Source organism: Onychomys torridus, chromosome 8, assembly GCF_903995425.1.
Source record: "Onychomys torridus chromosome 8, mOncTor1.1, whole genome shotgun sequence".
Classification (NCBI taxonomy): Eukaryota; Metazoa; Chordata; class Mammalia; order Rodentia; family Cricetidae; genus Onychomys; species Onychomys torridus.
This window is the reverse complement of record NC_050450.1, coordinates 98,641,596-98,658,617: the sequence shown is the minus strand read 5'-3', so window position 1 is coordinate 98,658,617 and position 17,022 is coordinate 98,641,596.

The following is a 17,022-nucleotide window of genomic DNA, read 5'->3' as shown; positions in this document are numbered from 1 at the left end:
TAGGAGCCCAGTAGCCAGACAGTAAGTGGATACCCAAACTCTCTCTTCCCAGTATTAATCATCCAGAACCCTGTACTAGTGTGAAGCCCATGCATTTCTGGTTACAAAAGTAAAAACTTCTGGTAAAAGAACAGCAGTAACAGAAAGATCTCTTTGCATGTTTCCTTCTGCAGCATCTGCCCAGCTGACCACGGTACTGGGAAGGGTCAGTCGTGAAAGGACACTTCTCTCTAACACCAATCACGTCAGTCAATTATCCATCATTTTGAAGCACTCAAGAAAGCCAGAAAGTAGATGGTATGCCAAGTTGCATTTCAACATAAGAACATATGATTTTCCCCTTTTTCTATTCAATATTTCTCCCACATGAGTTTGGACATTAACAAAATAATAATCTCTGGTGATATTGAGGCCAAAGTTACCTATATAAGAAGGAATAGTACCAATGTCAACCAAAAATGCAAAAAAAAAAAAAAAAAAAAAACTTCTTCCTATGCTTTTGAGTAAAATGGAAAAATATCTGCATTTTGGATATATAATTCATCTACATATAATTTACCAGATAAACACACAGTCAGTGGTGGTTTTTTTAAAAAGAATACTCATGAAATACCACAACATCTACAGTGTCTACTTCCAGACCATGTTCATAAATCTCAAAAAAAGGAAAAATACTGTAACCATATGTGGTAGTTATCACTCTTTTCACCCCTTTCTGCTATCAAATATTAATCTATTTTCCCCCTCAAAGGTTGACTTGTTGGATATTTTCCATCAATGAAATCATGTAATAGTTTAGTCCTTTGTACCTAACATTTTCATTTATCATACTTATCTTAAGAATTCCTTCACTTTGCAGTGTACATCAAAACTTCATTATTTTAATCATTAAATAATATTCTATCATATGGATATATCACATTTGTTTCTTCATTGATTCATTGGTGAGCATTTTGGTGGTTTATTTCCCTATTAAGGATATGATGAATAATGAGGGTAAAAATATTTGTGTCCATGTTTTAAGTATACATAGTCATTCAATTTCTTTGGGGTTTATACCATGGAGTAACATTGTTACGAGATATAGTGATGTTACATTTTACTTTTAAGAAACCACTAAAGTGTTTTCCATAGCAGCTGCACCGTTTCACATGACCACCACCAATATACAAATGTTGTAATTCATTCCTTCCACATCAACAATATTTTTAGTTTATAATTATCCCAGTGACTTGGAAATGGTAATTTATTGTGGTTTTAATGTAAATTAAATTTTTTCTAATGAAAAGAGTATTGAGCTATTTTCCATTACTTTACTGATCATTCAAATATCTTCTCTGTACAGCCATCTATTCAGTTATATTCACCTTTTTATTTCTTCATTAGAATTTATAATTCTATTTTTTGTAATATAGTTTTAAGTTTTTTGAGACTATACACACATATGATGTATTTTGAACATATTCACTTCCTTTACCTCTTACTTCATCTCCTGACTCCTCCCAAATACACACTTCACCCCTCTCAACTTCTAGTCATCCTGACCCCCTCCACCTCCCCTTTAATGTCCTACTGCAGGGGTTCTCAATCTGTGGGTCATGACCCTTTCACAGGAGTCACTTAAAACCATCAGAAAACTTAGATGTCTGCATTATGATTCATAACAGCATCAAAATTACAGTCATGAAGTAGCAATCAGAATAATTTTATAGTTGGGGGTCACCATAACATGAGGAACTGTATTATAGGGCTACAGCATCAGGAAGCTTGAGAACTGTAGCAGGATTTTTAAAGAGTCTTATTAAATAAAACAAACTAAGGGCCTGGTATTTGGGTGAATGCTGGAAGATCAGAGAAGCAGAACTAACCATAGCTACCTTACCTGGCCAACTTCTCAGCTGATCCTGTTTCCTCAGACTGGAAGCTTCTTAGTCCTCATCCCAATGGCTCTCAGCTGAACTGTGCTGCTCAAAGCCTAAAAGCTTAACCAGCCAAATGCTTAACTAGCCAAATGCTTCTAGTTTCTGGTCTTCATGCCTTATATATCTTTCTGCATTCTGCCATCACTCCCTTGGATTAAAGGCTCACTTTCTGGGATTAAAGGCGCATGTTACTGTGCCTGGCTGTTTCCACTGTGGCCTTGAACTCACAGAGATCCAGAAGGATTTCTGTCTCTGGAATGCTAGGATTAAAGGTGTGAGTGCCATCATTTTCTAGCCTCTGTATCTAGTGGCTGTCTATTCTCTGACCCCAGATAAATTTATTAGGGTGCACAATATTTTGGGGAACACAATACCACCACAGAGAACCACTGCCCTGCTGAGTGTAATTTGTGCTGACTCATGGGCATGGAGCTATTCAATGGAGCATGGCCAATTTACCATGGTCCATACCCCTAATAAAACTTACTTTCTCACCCCAAGAAACCACCAAATGTCAGTAGCTCCATGGGTAGATGTGTCTGCTTATAGGCCCCTCTCCTCCCCCTGTGTTGCAATATTGACTGTCTTGATCTTATACAGGTCTTATGTATGCCACCATTCTTTCTATCAGTTCATCAATGCACTGGTCTTATCCTGTACAGAACACTTTGTTTCAATCTGGTCCTCCATGATCTCTGGGTTTTATAATACTTCTACCAACTCTTCTGTGATGTTCTATGAGCCTTAGAAGGAGCCTTATATTCTTAAGTTACAAGATTTCTTTATAGACTAGGCTAGTCTTGAACTCACAGAGATCCACCTGACTCTGCCTCCCAAGTTCTGGGATTAAAGGCTTGTGCCACCAGGACAGGCTCCAACAAATCCCTCCACTCAGGCCTCAGGGAAGTCCACAGAAGGCGGGGAGGGGGGAAGAAAGATTGTGAGAGTCAGCGGGGATGGAGAACACCAGAACAAGGCCCTCTGAATCAACTAACCAAGGCACATACAAGCTCACAGAGGAGAAGCAGTAGCCCAGGACCTGCATGGGTCTGCACCAGGTCCTCTGCATATATAGTATAGGTATTAGCTTAGTAGTTTTATAGAACTCCTCACCACGAAGGTCTCAGAATCTTGTCCTACTCTTATGATTCTCTTCCTCCTGTTGGGTTGCCATGTCCAACTTCAATATGGTAGTGTTTCCTTCATTGTACTGTATTTTCTTTTTTTATGTTTGGTTGTTATCTCTTAGAAGCCTGTTTTTTTCTAATGAGAGATGAAAAGGGTAGATTCAGAGGGGAGGAGAGGTGGGGAAGAACTGAGAGGAGAAGAGGGAGAAGAAACTATAATCAGGATATATTATATGATAAAAATAATATATTTTCAACAAAAGGAAAAGTATAATTAACCTGTGAAAAATAAACAATAATACCAAAATTTAAAAGATCTTATATATTTTGCATGTTTGTTACCTGTCACACACAATTCTTGACATAATCATTCCACTATGTTATCCAAAATTTTCTAGGACTCCTGAACTCAAAAAGTCCTCTTAAGTCAATCCCTCCAAGTCTCTGAATACAGCTAACCTGCCATACCCAGCTGTCTCTTTTCATATTTGTGATTTGTAATTATTTTTCTCTTGTTATATGAATTACTTTTTAACTGCTTTCAGCCTATCATTTAAAACATGAAGTCTTCTAATTTATTAAGTCCAACTAATCTATTGTGTCTGTCTATACTTTTGCTGTCATATATAAGAAACAGAAATAGGAACAATAGATCAGCAATTCAGAGTACTGGTTGCTCTTCCAGAGGACATAGGTTTGATTCTCAGCATCCATATGGCAGCTCACAATCATCTGTTACTCCAGTATCAGTGAGTCTGATGCTTTATTCTGGCCTCCAAAGGCACTGCATGCACATGGTGCATAAACATACATGTGGGCAAAACACTCATACATATAAAAAGAGTTTTTAAAAAATAGAGACACAATGGCTTAATCTAAGCTCAGAATGTTTTTACTTATTTTTCTAAGCGGTTGATTCTTTTATTTTTCATAATTAGCTCCTTTAGCCATGTAGAGTTAATTTTAAATATGTCATAAGTAAGAATTCAACATCAGTTTTTTTTTCCTTATGTGAATTTCCAGTTATCCTAAGTACCAATTTTGAAAATATTCTTTCTCTTCATGGAATTATATTGGGCATTCTTGTCAGACATTTTCTTTTTTTTTTCCTTTTTTTTTTATTATACTTGTGTTTTAATTTTATACATCAGCCATGGGTTCCCCTGTCCTCCCCCTTCCCGTCCCCCCCCCTCCACCTTCCCCCCATCCCCTTCCCTCCATTCCCATCTCCTCCAGGGCCAAGACTCCCCTGGGGATTCATTTAAACCTGGTGGATTCAGTTCAGGCAGGCCCAGTCCCCTCTTTCCAGGCTGAGCAAAATGTCCCTGTGTAAGCCTGAGGTTCCAAACAGCCAGCTCATGCACTAAGGACAGGTACTGGTTGCACAGCCTGGGTGCCTCCCAAACAGTTCAAGTTATTCAATTGTCTCACTTATCCAGAGGGCCTGATCCATCTGGAGGCTCCACGGCCTTTGTTTCATAATTCATGTGCTTCCATTCATTTGGCTATTTGTCCCTGTGCCTCTCCAATCTTGGTCTCAATAATTCACACACTTACAGTCCCTCCTCTTTCTCAAAAATTGGACTCCTGGAGCTCCACCTGGGGCCTGGCTGAGGATCTCTGCATCTACTTCCATCAGTTATTGGATGAGAGTTCCAGCATGATAGTAAGGGTATTTGGCCATCTGATCACCAGACTAGGTCAGATCAGGCTTTCTCTCAACCATTGCCAGCAGTCTACAGAGGATGTATCATTGTGGATTTCTGGGGACCTCTCCAGCACACTGCCTATTCCTGTTCTCATGTGGTCATCATTTATCATGGTCTGTTATTCCTTGTTCTCCCTTTGAGAAGCTTTTGTAGAGCAAAGAACACAGTCAACAAGACAAAGCAACAACCTACAGAATGGGAAAAGGTCTTCACCAACCCCACATCTGACAGAGGGCTGATATCCAGAATATATAAAGAACTCAAGAAATTAGACATCAAAATGCCCAACAGCCCAATTAAGAAATGGGCTATAGAACTAAACAGTGAATTCTCAACAGAGGAAGTTCAAATGGCTGAAAGACATTTAAGGAATTGCTCAACATCCCTAATTATCTGAGAAATGCAAATCTAAACGACTCTGAGATACCACCTTACACCTGTCAGAATGGCTAAGATCAAAAACACTGAAGACAGCTTATGCTGGAGAGGATGTGGAGCAAGGGGTATTCTCCTCCACTGCTGGTGGGAATGCAAGCTTGTACAGCCAATTTGGAAATCAATATGGCGCTTCCTTAGAAAATTGGGAATCCATCTCCCCCAAGACCCAGCTGTAGCACTCTTGGGGATATACCCAAGGAATGCTCAATCATACCACAAGGGCATGTGCTCAGATATGTTCATATCAGCATTGTTTGTAATAGTCAGAACCTGGAAACAACCTAGATGCCCTTCAACTGAAGAATGGATGAAGAAAATATGGTACATATACACAATGGAGTACTACTCAGCAGAGAAAAACAATGACATCATGAGGTTTGCAGGCAAATGGATGGATCTAGAAAAAATCATCCTGAGTGAGGTAACTCAGACTCAGAAGGACAAACATGGTATGTACTCACTCATAGGAGGATACTAAATCTAAAACAAAGATGACTAGACTGCTACGCAACTCCAGGGAGGCTACCTAGAAAACGGGACCCTAGGAAAGACACAGGGATCGCACAATGACAGGGAAATGGATGAGATCTACATGAACACCCTGGACAACAGTGGGAGTAATGAAGGGCAAGGTTTGAGGGAAAGAGAGCTTGGGGGAGCAGGAGATCCCAGCGGGATCAGACATTTTCTTAGTTACTGTTTTATTGCTGTAAAGAACAACACCATGACCAAGATGGTTATAGAAGAAAGCATTACATTGGAGGTTGCTTACAGTTTCAGAGGGCTAATCTATGATCATCAGAGATGGGAGCCTCATGGCAGGCAGGCATGGCACTAGAGCAGTTAGTAGCTTTCCTCCTGATCTGCAGGCAGCAGATAGGAAGAGCAAGTGAGAATGGGCCTGGAATGGAAGGATGAGTATATATGTGGGTCTATAGGAGCCTTTCGTATTCAAACCACCACAGACATCAACTTTATACTACAAATTAAAGGAGTTATTTGGGGCTGTTGCACTGACCCAATTCTCCACCCATATGATAGACACACTGTCCTGATTATTGAGTGAAGCAGGTTTTGATATTAGAAAGCTTTATTTCTTCAGCTCCATTCTCCTTCAAGATCTTTGTTTATCTCTGGTTCCTTGTATTTTCACTAAAGATGCAAGATTAAGGTATACTTCTAAAAAAATGGCAGCTGGTATTTTCATGAAGATTGTGCTTCATTTGTAGATAGATTTCCGGTTTTGCCATCTTAAGAATTAAATATTCCAATCTATTATTAAATAAGATAATTTTCCAATCTATTATTAAGTAAGACAATTTTCCAAGTGTTTGACATCATTTTTCAACAAGCGTTTTGACGTGGCAACATACAGTTTCTGAGAGGAACATTGTCTGCCATGTAGGATAACCACCCACCCCCCTAAACTCTGTTATGTGTTGTTTTGTTCTGTGCAAAAAATGTGGTTTTCTGTAATGATCTCAGCCAAACTAAGAGAGCTGTATCACATACCCTCAGGGTGGAAGTATGGTAGGAGCCAGAGGTCTGGGAAGACCGACTGAAACAGTATCTTCTCGACTTCATGGGTCTGCTGTTCTCATCCCCTGTCTCCATGAACTCACAGCAGCTGTGATTGCCTTCACAAGACCTGCACAGGATCAAAGTGATCAGCATTTCAATACAGAAGGGGATGGGACTCCTGTGTATGCCCTCCCTCCCCATGACTTGGAGCTATTAACCGTTAATGCCTTCAGAAGAAGGAGAGTCAGTTTTCTTCTGGCTTGTGGCCCCTAGTAGGTGGACATGTTCCAGTGAATGTCCCCACATCTCTAAACACAGGGACAGCATTTATTTGACTTGGTGGGATATGTATGAATAGAGAGAAAGAGGTCAGGAAGTTGAGTTGCTAGGGGAAATCCAGGAGAGCTGGTAAGGAGAAGTACTCAGGGAAGCAGGACTGAAAATTGCAGATCAAAATTCTGTGTATATATATATATATATAATTGTGGAAGTAGTCAACAAACTACTAGCAAGTCATCCCACAACATATAAAAGGACTGTATCTTAAGTGTGGCTGAGATTTACCCCAGGACACAAGGGGTTCACCGCATGAAAATCAAACCACATAATATATCACACTAACAGAATGGAGGGGAAAATTCAGGAACTAGAGAAAGAGAGTAGTTAGAGAAGTAGAACAAAAAGACAGAGCTGTTTTAATCAAGATAGTGAAAGTCATTCTCTGTGAGAAGACAAAATTCTCAATTTCATTACAATTTCAGGCAAGACTAACTCAGCCACAAGGAGAAACATCACAAAGGTTCAGAATTAAACCTGTTCTTTGATGTCACACTTGTGGTAATATATTGTGCATCATGTAAATCTTGCCTGAGGATCAGAGGACAGAGACAGCCACTAGATTAAACACAGGGCCAGGCAGTAGTGGCACACACCTTTAATTCTAGCACTTGGGAGTCAGAGATCCATCTAGATCTCTGTGAGTTCAAAACCACCCTGGACTATGTGAGATTAATCAGTCTAGGAGAGAAACGGAGCCAGACAGTGGTGGCACACACCTTTAATCCCAGCATTTGAGAGCTCATGGTTTTGCTACCAGTATTTGGGAAGCACACAAACCATTAATCCCAGTACTAGGAAGGAAGTGAATGGCTGGGCAGAGAAAGGCATATAAGGCATGAGGAGACGAGAATAAGGACCGCCTTTTTTGGCTGAGGACTCAGAGGCTTTCAGTCAGAGGGTTGGTGGAGACAGAGTCTTGTCTTCCATTTGGCCTAAGGATTTGGTAGTGGTAAGAAGTTTCTCTAGCCACTTGTTCCTTTAGCTCTCTGATCTTTTCAGCATTTACCCCAATATCTGGCTCTGGGATTTTTTTTTTTTTAATTATAAGACTATTTAGGATTCATGTAACACACACTGTCTTAGGTTGTCTACTGCTGTGAAGAGACACCATGAGCATGGCAATGAAGGAAAATATTTAATTGAGGTGGCAGTTTACAGTTTCAGAGGTTCAGTCCATTATCATCATGGCAGTGAGCATGGCAGCATTCAGGCAGACATGGTGCTAAAGAAGATGCTGGGAGTGGAAAAGGAGCTATATCTTTGATCCCAAGGCAACAAGAAATGGTCTCAGATGGTGGGCATGGCTTGAGAATATATGAAAGCTCAAAGCCTGCCTCCACAGTGACAAACTTCCTCCCACAAAGCCATACCTCCTAGTAATGCCTGTCCCTATGAGCTTATAGGGGCAATGACATTCAAACTTCCACATACACCCAAGGTGAAAATTCTTCCAGGAATTAGAGAGGAGATAATCAAGAGGTGCATTTCATTAATTGCTTTCATCTGAACATTTTGCTACTGAAAAAGCAGCCCTCTGAGATAGCATGAACTTTTTTCTAAGAAGTGAAAGTAGCTTTGTTCCTTGAAAGTTCTCTAAAATTTCCTGATGGGAGATGTATGCTTAAGAATCACTTTAGATCCTGTCCTAGTTAGCATTTAATGGTCAACTCGGCACAGCTTAGAATCACCTGAAAAGTCACTCAATTGAGCAATTTTCTTCATCATTTTGGTCTGTAGGCGTGTCAGTGACAAATTGTCTTGATTATTAATTGATTTTGATGAACCACCCACCCACCGTAGGCAGTACCATTCCCTAGGCAGATGGTCCTGGACCGAATAAGAAAGCTAGCCAAACATGAACCTGTGAGCAAGCAGGTGTTCTTCTGTGGTTTCTGCTTTAAATTCCTGATTGAGTTCTTATCCTCCCTTCTCTCAACAATAAACTGTGACCCAGAAGTATCAGCCAAGTATACTCTCCCTTCTTCAAAGTTGCTTTTGATCAGTGTTTGATCACAGCAACAGAGAGGAAACTAGAACACATAGGTCCATAAAATTGACACTATAGTCTAGCAATATGATCATACTTAATGATTTTTCAGAAATTCATTTGGTTGGTCCTCACTGTTTTTAGGTTAATTTAACCAAAATACTCCTTAATCAGAGATATTTACCAATATTCATTAGTGATGATATATGCTTTTGTTATTAAGAAGAACAAACAATTTTACTCTCCCATACATACTAACTAAGGCATAGCCCGTTTCATAGCTTGGAAAATGTGTAGCTGATATGTCTAGGGAAGAATGGAATAAAGCATACTTCTAACCCCAACTGCTCAGGATTTAAAACCCAGTCAGACCTTTGGGGGGGGGGCGGGTTCAAGCTCACCTACTTCATAAAATGCAACTTCCTGTTTTTAGAGGATAAAAGACTTTGAAAGTCTCAAGGATATGGTTCAAAAGGCACCCAGCACATCAAATAACTTTAACAAATTCTGTTTGGTGAGTTAAGTGTCAAGGAAGCAGGAACACATGGATTGTGTTTCCTTTAAAATACACACAGGTTTACTAGAAAAAGAAGAATTAAAAAAAAAAAAAAAAAGCTGACCCAGTATGGTTCTGGTTTTTCTAACGTAAAGCTTTTGGAAAACAGCTCATGGTGGTTAATGCACCTTAAAGCTGCTCTGCCTTTCCTGAAGTAGGAGTGTGCTGGATTCCATGTTAGTACAATGCAGTTTCTGCTGGATTATTGACAACTTCTTTTGTCTCACACACGCCAACTTGGAGGAATTAAGAGAGAAAATGTCTAACAACCAGACAGGTTTGGACTTGTCTAGAGAATGTAGACCATCTAGGAGCCTGTTGTCAGCAAGTTCGGGTTTCTTGGTCCTCATTTCTGGCATCCACCAAACTCTGATGTGGTCTGTGGTCAATCTTAAGCCACAGCTCTAGAAAAGATCCTGCCCCTCCCCTTTCTTCCCATAACCACTATTATCGTACAGCACCCCCCCCCAAGTAAAAAGGGGCAAGGGGGCAGGGAAAGTAACATTTCTAAAATGGTTCTTAAGCAATTGTTATAATTGAACTCATTTAGGAAATGAGGAGGTTGATAAATCATATTCCCAGGCTTAAATAACTGTGTCATTCCTGGGGATACAATGAGGCTTTTTACCTAGCATTGTGTCGTAGGAAATGACAATTCCAGACAAGGAGCTAGAGGCTCAGCTCCCTAGCAAGGCTCAGTGGCTGAGCATTAGTCAGAGGAGATCCGGACCCTGTGAGTCAAGTCTTCTGACTGTGGCAGGAAGTTGTCTTAACCACTATCCCAGGTCTCCTTAGGCTCACATACATGCAAGTTGCCACATACTGCAAAATGATGCCAAATGTGGGTCGTCAGAGATCTCCTGGTAATGCTACTTCTACAGTGGCAGGTCTAAGCTTCCCTAACTGGGTTTATAAGGCAGAAACTGTCTTCTTTGAGATGTTAATTTTAGAGGCAGTGCAGCAGACTCTGCTCCACTTTCTTCAGTCTCCAAATGCTTCCTTTTAAGGGTATGATCTACTTTCACTTCCACTACTTCAATGAGAATGGTGAAATCTGATTTCTACCCACCCCATGAAGGGACACTTTCCAGTTTAATAACCAAAGTACAAGCCAAGCACATCACTCTCCACTGGTTCCTTCTCTCCCAGCATACAGCAATCTAACTGTGTAAGCCGTCAATCAGGTTCCCCAGGAAGGGTTCAGTATATTGAAATGGAAAAGAAGCCTTTGCCTGCTCAGTTATAGGAAATAATAAGAAAGAATTAAAAGGAAATTTATATGTGATTGGAGATGTATTTAAACGCCGAGGCTGAGCAGACCAGCCGCTCTCTGCAGGGCTCTTGGTATGGGTGGTAAAGCCATGGGGTATTTATTGTTCTTGCTGTCCATGTACTGCCTGAATCTTAGCATCCGTGCTTCTGACTTTCAGATTTTCTCCTTGGAAGTCAGCAACTGGGGGGGGGGGGGCGTCAATGGGTGACTTACTGCATTTTTTTAAGATTATGAAATACCTTATAGCTTATTAAAGTCACTTGTCTATCTCTGATCAATTCGAGACCTCAACCTTTCTCAATAGTTAGTTTTGCCTTGCTCATTCCTAGTCTGTAATTTCTTTCTCAGGGGACTCGTCATCAGATCCCCACACATTCAGACCCAGACCCACCTTTGGAACTTCGAATTTGCAGTTCCCTCTGCCATGCTTTTTTGCCTGATGCATAGAGCAAACATTTGCTTCCATTTGCCTCCTTGTGCATTAAGCATTTAACAGAGTCAGCTTCTCCCATTTCCTCAAGTCCCTTCTGTCCTCTGCTGGCATTTCCTTACTAGATGTTTCATTTCATGACATATTGTTTGTCATAAGTTCTGGAGCCTGCATGCTACAATGCCGGCCTGCCTGGCAAGATGTACCCACACTTGAAGTAGTGGCATGGCTGTCATGGGGTCAAACAACTGCTTACTGGTTATATTTGAGCCTTGCTTCACAGTAGGGACTTTATGCCTAGCCCTGTAAAAATGATGAACAACTCATGACTAGAAATATCATAGGCCCTAAGTTGAAACTTTTACAATGTTGTTCTATAGTCGTGGTGTCAAACTTCCTTAAAAGTATTTCTGTTCTTACCCATACATTTGTTCTGCATTCAATTTGGACAAAGAACGTTCTTCACCTTTTTTATTTTTTTTTTAGTTCTTTTTTTTGTTATTTATTATATTTGTGTTTTAATTTTACACATCAGCCATGGGTTCCCCTGTCCTCCCCCATCCCGTCCCCACCCCCACATTCCCCCAGCCCCTCCCCTCCATTCCCATCTCCTCCAGGGACAAGACTCCCCTAGGGATTCATTTAAACTTGGTGGATTCAGTACAGGCAGGTCCAGTCCCCTCTTTCCAGGCTGAGCAAAATGTCCCTGTGTAAGCCCGAGGTTCCAAACAGCCAGCTCATGTACTAAGGACAGGTCCTGGTCCCACAGTCTGGGTGCCTCCCAAACAGTTCAAGTTATTCAATTGTCTCACTTATCCAGAGGGCCTGATCCAGCTAGAGGCTCCACAGCCTTTGGTTCATAATTCATGTGCTTCCATTCATTTGGCTATTTGTCCCTGTGCTTTTCCAATCTTGGTCTCAATAATTCACACACTTACAGTCCCTCCTCTTTCTCAAAAATTGGACTCCTGGAGCTCCACCTGGGGCCTGACTGAGGATCTCTGCATCCACTTCCATCAGTTATTGGATGAGAGTTCTAGTACGACAGTTAGGGTGTTTGGCCATCTGATCACCAGACTAGGTCAGATCAGGCTTTCTCTCAACCATTGCCAGCAGTCTACAGAGGATGTATCATTGTGGATTTCTGGGGACCTCTCCAGCACTCTGCCTATTCCTATTCTCATGTGGTCATCATTTATCATGGTCTGTTATTCCTTGTTCTCTCTTTCTGTTCTTGATCCAGCTGGGATCTCCTGCTCCCCCAAGCTTTCTTTCCCTCAAACCTTGCCCTTCATTACTCCCCCTGTTGCCCAGGTTGTTCATGTAGATCTCATCCATTTCTCTGTCACTGGGTGATCCCTGTGTCTTTCCTAGGGTCCCGTTTTCTAGGTAGCCTCCCTGGAATTGTGTAGCAGTCTAGTCATCTTTGTTTTACATCTAGTATCCTCCTATGAGTGAGTGCATACCATGTTTGTCCTTCTGAGTCTGGGTTACCTCACTCAGGATGATTTTTTCTAGATCCATCCATTTGCCTGCAAACCTCATGATGTCATTGTTTTTCTCTGCTGAGTAGTACTCCATTGTGTATATGTACCATATTTTCTTTATCCATTCTTCAGTTGAAGGGCATCTAGGTTGTTTCCAGGTTCTGGCTATTACAAACAATGCTGATATAAACATAGCTGAGCACATGCCCTTGTGGTATGATTGAGCATTGCTTGGGTATATGCCCAAGAGTGCTATAGCTGGGTCTTGGGGGAGATGGATTCCCAATTTTCTAAGGAAGTGCCATATTGATTTCCGGAGTGGCTGTACAAGCTTGCATTCCCACCAGCAGTGGAGGAGAGTTCTCCTTGCTCCACATCCTCTCCAGCATAAGCTGTCTTCAGTGTTTTTGATCTTAGCCATTCTGACAGGTGGTATCTCAGAGTCGTTTAGATTTGCATTTCTCAGATAATTAGGGATGTTGAGCAATTATTCCTTAAATGTCTTTTCTGCCATTTGAACTTCCTCTGTTGAGAATTCTCTGTTTAGTTCTATAGCCCATTTCTTAATTGGGCTGTTGGGCATTTTGATGTCTAATTTCTTGAGTTCTTTATATATTCTGGATATCAGCCCTCTGTCAGATGTGGGGTTGGTGAAGACCTTTTCCCATTCTGTAGGTTGTCACTTTGTCTTGTTGACCGTGACCTTTGCTCTACAAAAGCTTCTCAGTTTCAACAGGTCCCATTGATTGATTGTTTCTCTCAGTGCCTGTGCTACTGGTGTTATATCTAGAAAGTGATTTCCGGTGCCAATGCGTTCAAGACTACTTCCTACTTTCTCTACTATCAGGTTCAGAGTAACTGGAATAATGTTGAGGTCTTTGATCCACTTGGACTTAAGTTTTGTGCACGGTGACAGATATGGATCAATTTGCAGCCTTCTACACATCAACATCCAGTTATGCCAGCACCATTTGTTGAAGATGCTTTCTTTTTCACATTGTATATTTTTGGCTTCTTTGTCAAAAATTACATGTTCGTAGGTGCGCAGGTTAATGTCAGGGTCTTCAATTCTATTCCATTGGTCCACATGTCAGTTTTTATGCTAGTACCAAGCTGTTTTTATTACAGTAGCTCTATAGTAGAGCTTGAGGTCGGGGATTGTGATGCCTCCAGAGGTTGTTTTATTGTACAGGATTCTTTTGGCTATCCTGGGTTTTGTTTTTCCATATGTAGTTGAGTATTATTCTTTCCAGGTCTGTGAAGAATTGTGTTTGTAATCTGATGGGTATTGCATTGAATCTGTAGATTGCTTTTGGTAAGATTGCCATTTTTACTATGTTAATCCTGACTATCCATGAGCATGGGAGATCTTTCCATTCTCTGACATCTTCAATTTCTTTTTTCAGGGACTTAAAGTTCTTATCATATAGGTCCTTCACATGAGAAGCTTCTTCTTGTAGTGGAGAACAGTTAATGCAGAGACATATCTATTCAAAATGCCAAGTATATGTAACTATGAGTGCTCATCTCTGGATGAATCATATAAATTAACAATGCTCCCTCTATACAAGGCTCAGAAAACATCTTGGAAGAGTGGACTGAAAGAATGTAGAAGCTGGTGGATGAGAGGAAAACTGTGAAATGCTAACTTCTAGACATGGTGTGTTTGTAGTACACACCAATTCACAGCTGCTGTGGTTACATGCATAAGACCTGCACAGTATTAAAAGCCAGTCAGTTGCAATTCTGACAAAAGTAAGGGAGGGGTTCCCAAGGCCCTACCCTCGGTGACAGGCTACTAAATAGTAGGTGGATACTGAAGGAGGGCCACTCTCCTTTGAGGATGCCTGTGCCTCAGTAGATAGCCCCACAGCCATGTGCCTATGGGCAACATTAATTAGACATTTCTCTTTTGGAATTAGAACCAGATAATGAGACAAATTAAGAAGCTAGATGACCAGCAAAGTAGAAAATTAATATGTTTTCTAAACTTTCAAGCTTATGGGGTATGTGCTCCATACAATACATGTGATCTTACCTAAATCAGCCCATGTACAAATAACATGTGTTGAGAAGAGTATTCTTTTTATCTATTATATGCCAAAGAAAACTTTTAATGTTTTGTTGAAGTCAAGAGAATGAAACACAAAAAATAAAATTATAAATGTAAACATGAATCTTTAGTCCTTATTACAGAATTTCTTCCATAAGAAGCTCTCAGAAAGTCATTAAACAAACCTTTTATGTTTTGTCATTTTTATGTCCTTGAAATAACATTTTCCTTAAGTAGAATCATTATGTCACTCACCCATACAGTGAGGAGATTATCTCATCATGTCAAATGCATTTTATGCTCTATGGACAAAGCTCCAGGACCTGCAGGCAGTTTGCAAGGGAACAGGCGAATGAGCAGCAACCTCTAAGATATAGCTCGGAGCTTTAAGAACAGATCACGTTGCAGCTTAATTCCTTCTTGCATACTTTCATGCAGGCTGCTACAATATGGGACAAGCTAGTGACATGCCTTTGATCTCAAAACACATCTTGGGCTTTATATACCCTCAGGTAACTTTTGTTAATTATGCTAATATAAAAGAAAGAGAGCTGAGTACTCTAGCCCCAAGCAGCAACATGGCAACAACTCCCCAACATGCCATGCTGCTGACTCAGGCTGGACCCAACTAGGAGCAGCCTGGGGACTCCAGCTCCAACCCCAACACAGCGACAGCTCCTCCTCATGCCTTGTGGCTGGCAAGGTGGGATGGGGGGCAAGACTCAACCATAAGATATTCAGGGACTCTAGCCCTGGCCGAGACACAGCAACAGCTGTCAGGGGCAACACTCAAGGAGTGAGTGAGTACAGAGTGGTATTATGGGGGAGAGAGAGTACAGAATGTGCTCGGGAGAGAGACAGATTTGAAGAGGTGAAGGAGGTGAGGAACGGATTAATGCAGATGTCCTACAGCCACCCAGGGCCAGATAGATGTCTGGGTCTGGACTGCTGCCAAGCACCATGACTTGATCCATGACCCTGATGAAGGCAGAGACCATAGGGCTGTACAGAGTTGGTCCTACCCTTCACTGGCTGAAGCATTCAGGAGAGAGGACCCTACACCTCACTTCTGCAGTACAATAGAGCTAATCCTGTTCTCAAGGGTATCTGTGAGCTGGCGCTGAAGGCATGAGGATGCAAGAGCATGTTGTGCTCTCTCATCTGCCATGTTTTGATATGGGTGAGGGAAAGTTGCCCTCCTCCCCTCATTCCTCAACACTTGTAGCAGATGGGGGAACACATCCAACCCCTTATAGGCTTCAGCACTCTGGAGAACAGGTCCACTGCCACACCTAGGCAACACAGTAAAGTTGACCGAGTAGACAGTGGCACCAATGAGCCAGACCTAAGGGCTTGAGATGGCATAGATAGTACCACTTCCCTGTCTGTGGTGTGGTGTGGTGGGGGGATGAGAGAAAGATGCCTTCTCCCCTTGACCCTGCCACCTGTGGTGGGTGAGGGAGCTGATCCTTCCCCATACTTTGCTGAAGGCAAAGTGGACCCCGCCCCAAAGTTGTGAGCGTTGGAGAATTGTCCCCATTACTGGGGACATGTCTTGTGGTAGCATGGGTAATGCCCTCCCCCATCAACACCTGAGTCAGGTGGAAGAGCTGGCCCTGGGGGGACTTGTCTCTGCTCCCTACCCATTGCAACACTAGGGTGAGCAGGCCCTACACCTCCCCTGGGCAAGCACAACAGATCCAAACCTGTTGTTGGAGGTGTGGGTGAGCCAGCCCCATTGTTGTGTGGGAAAGTTGTTCCCATTACTTGTCTGTCATGCAGGGATGGCATAGGTGGGGTAGAGATGCACCCCCTTACCTCTTGCCCCTTACTACCTGTGACAGACTAGCAAGCTGGTTCTCCCCCTTACTAACTGCACCTCTCAGGAAGATGGACCCTCCACCTAGCCTGGGCAACATAGTAGAGTTTACCCTGTTTGCAGAGGTGTGGGGCAGCCAACCCCAAAGTTATGAGCATGGAAGAAATGTCCCAATTACCTATCTGTCACATGGCATCATGGGAGGGGGAGAGATGCCCTCCCCAACCCCTGCCATCAACACCTGAGACAGATGGAAGAGCTGGTCCTGAGGTCCTAAGAGCGGAAGAGCTGTCCCCGACCCTCATCCGCTGCAGCACTCAAGAGAGTGGCCCCTACACCTCGCCTGGACAACACAATAGAG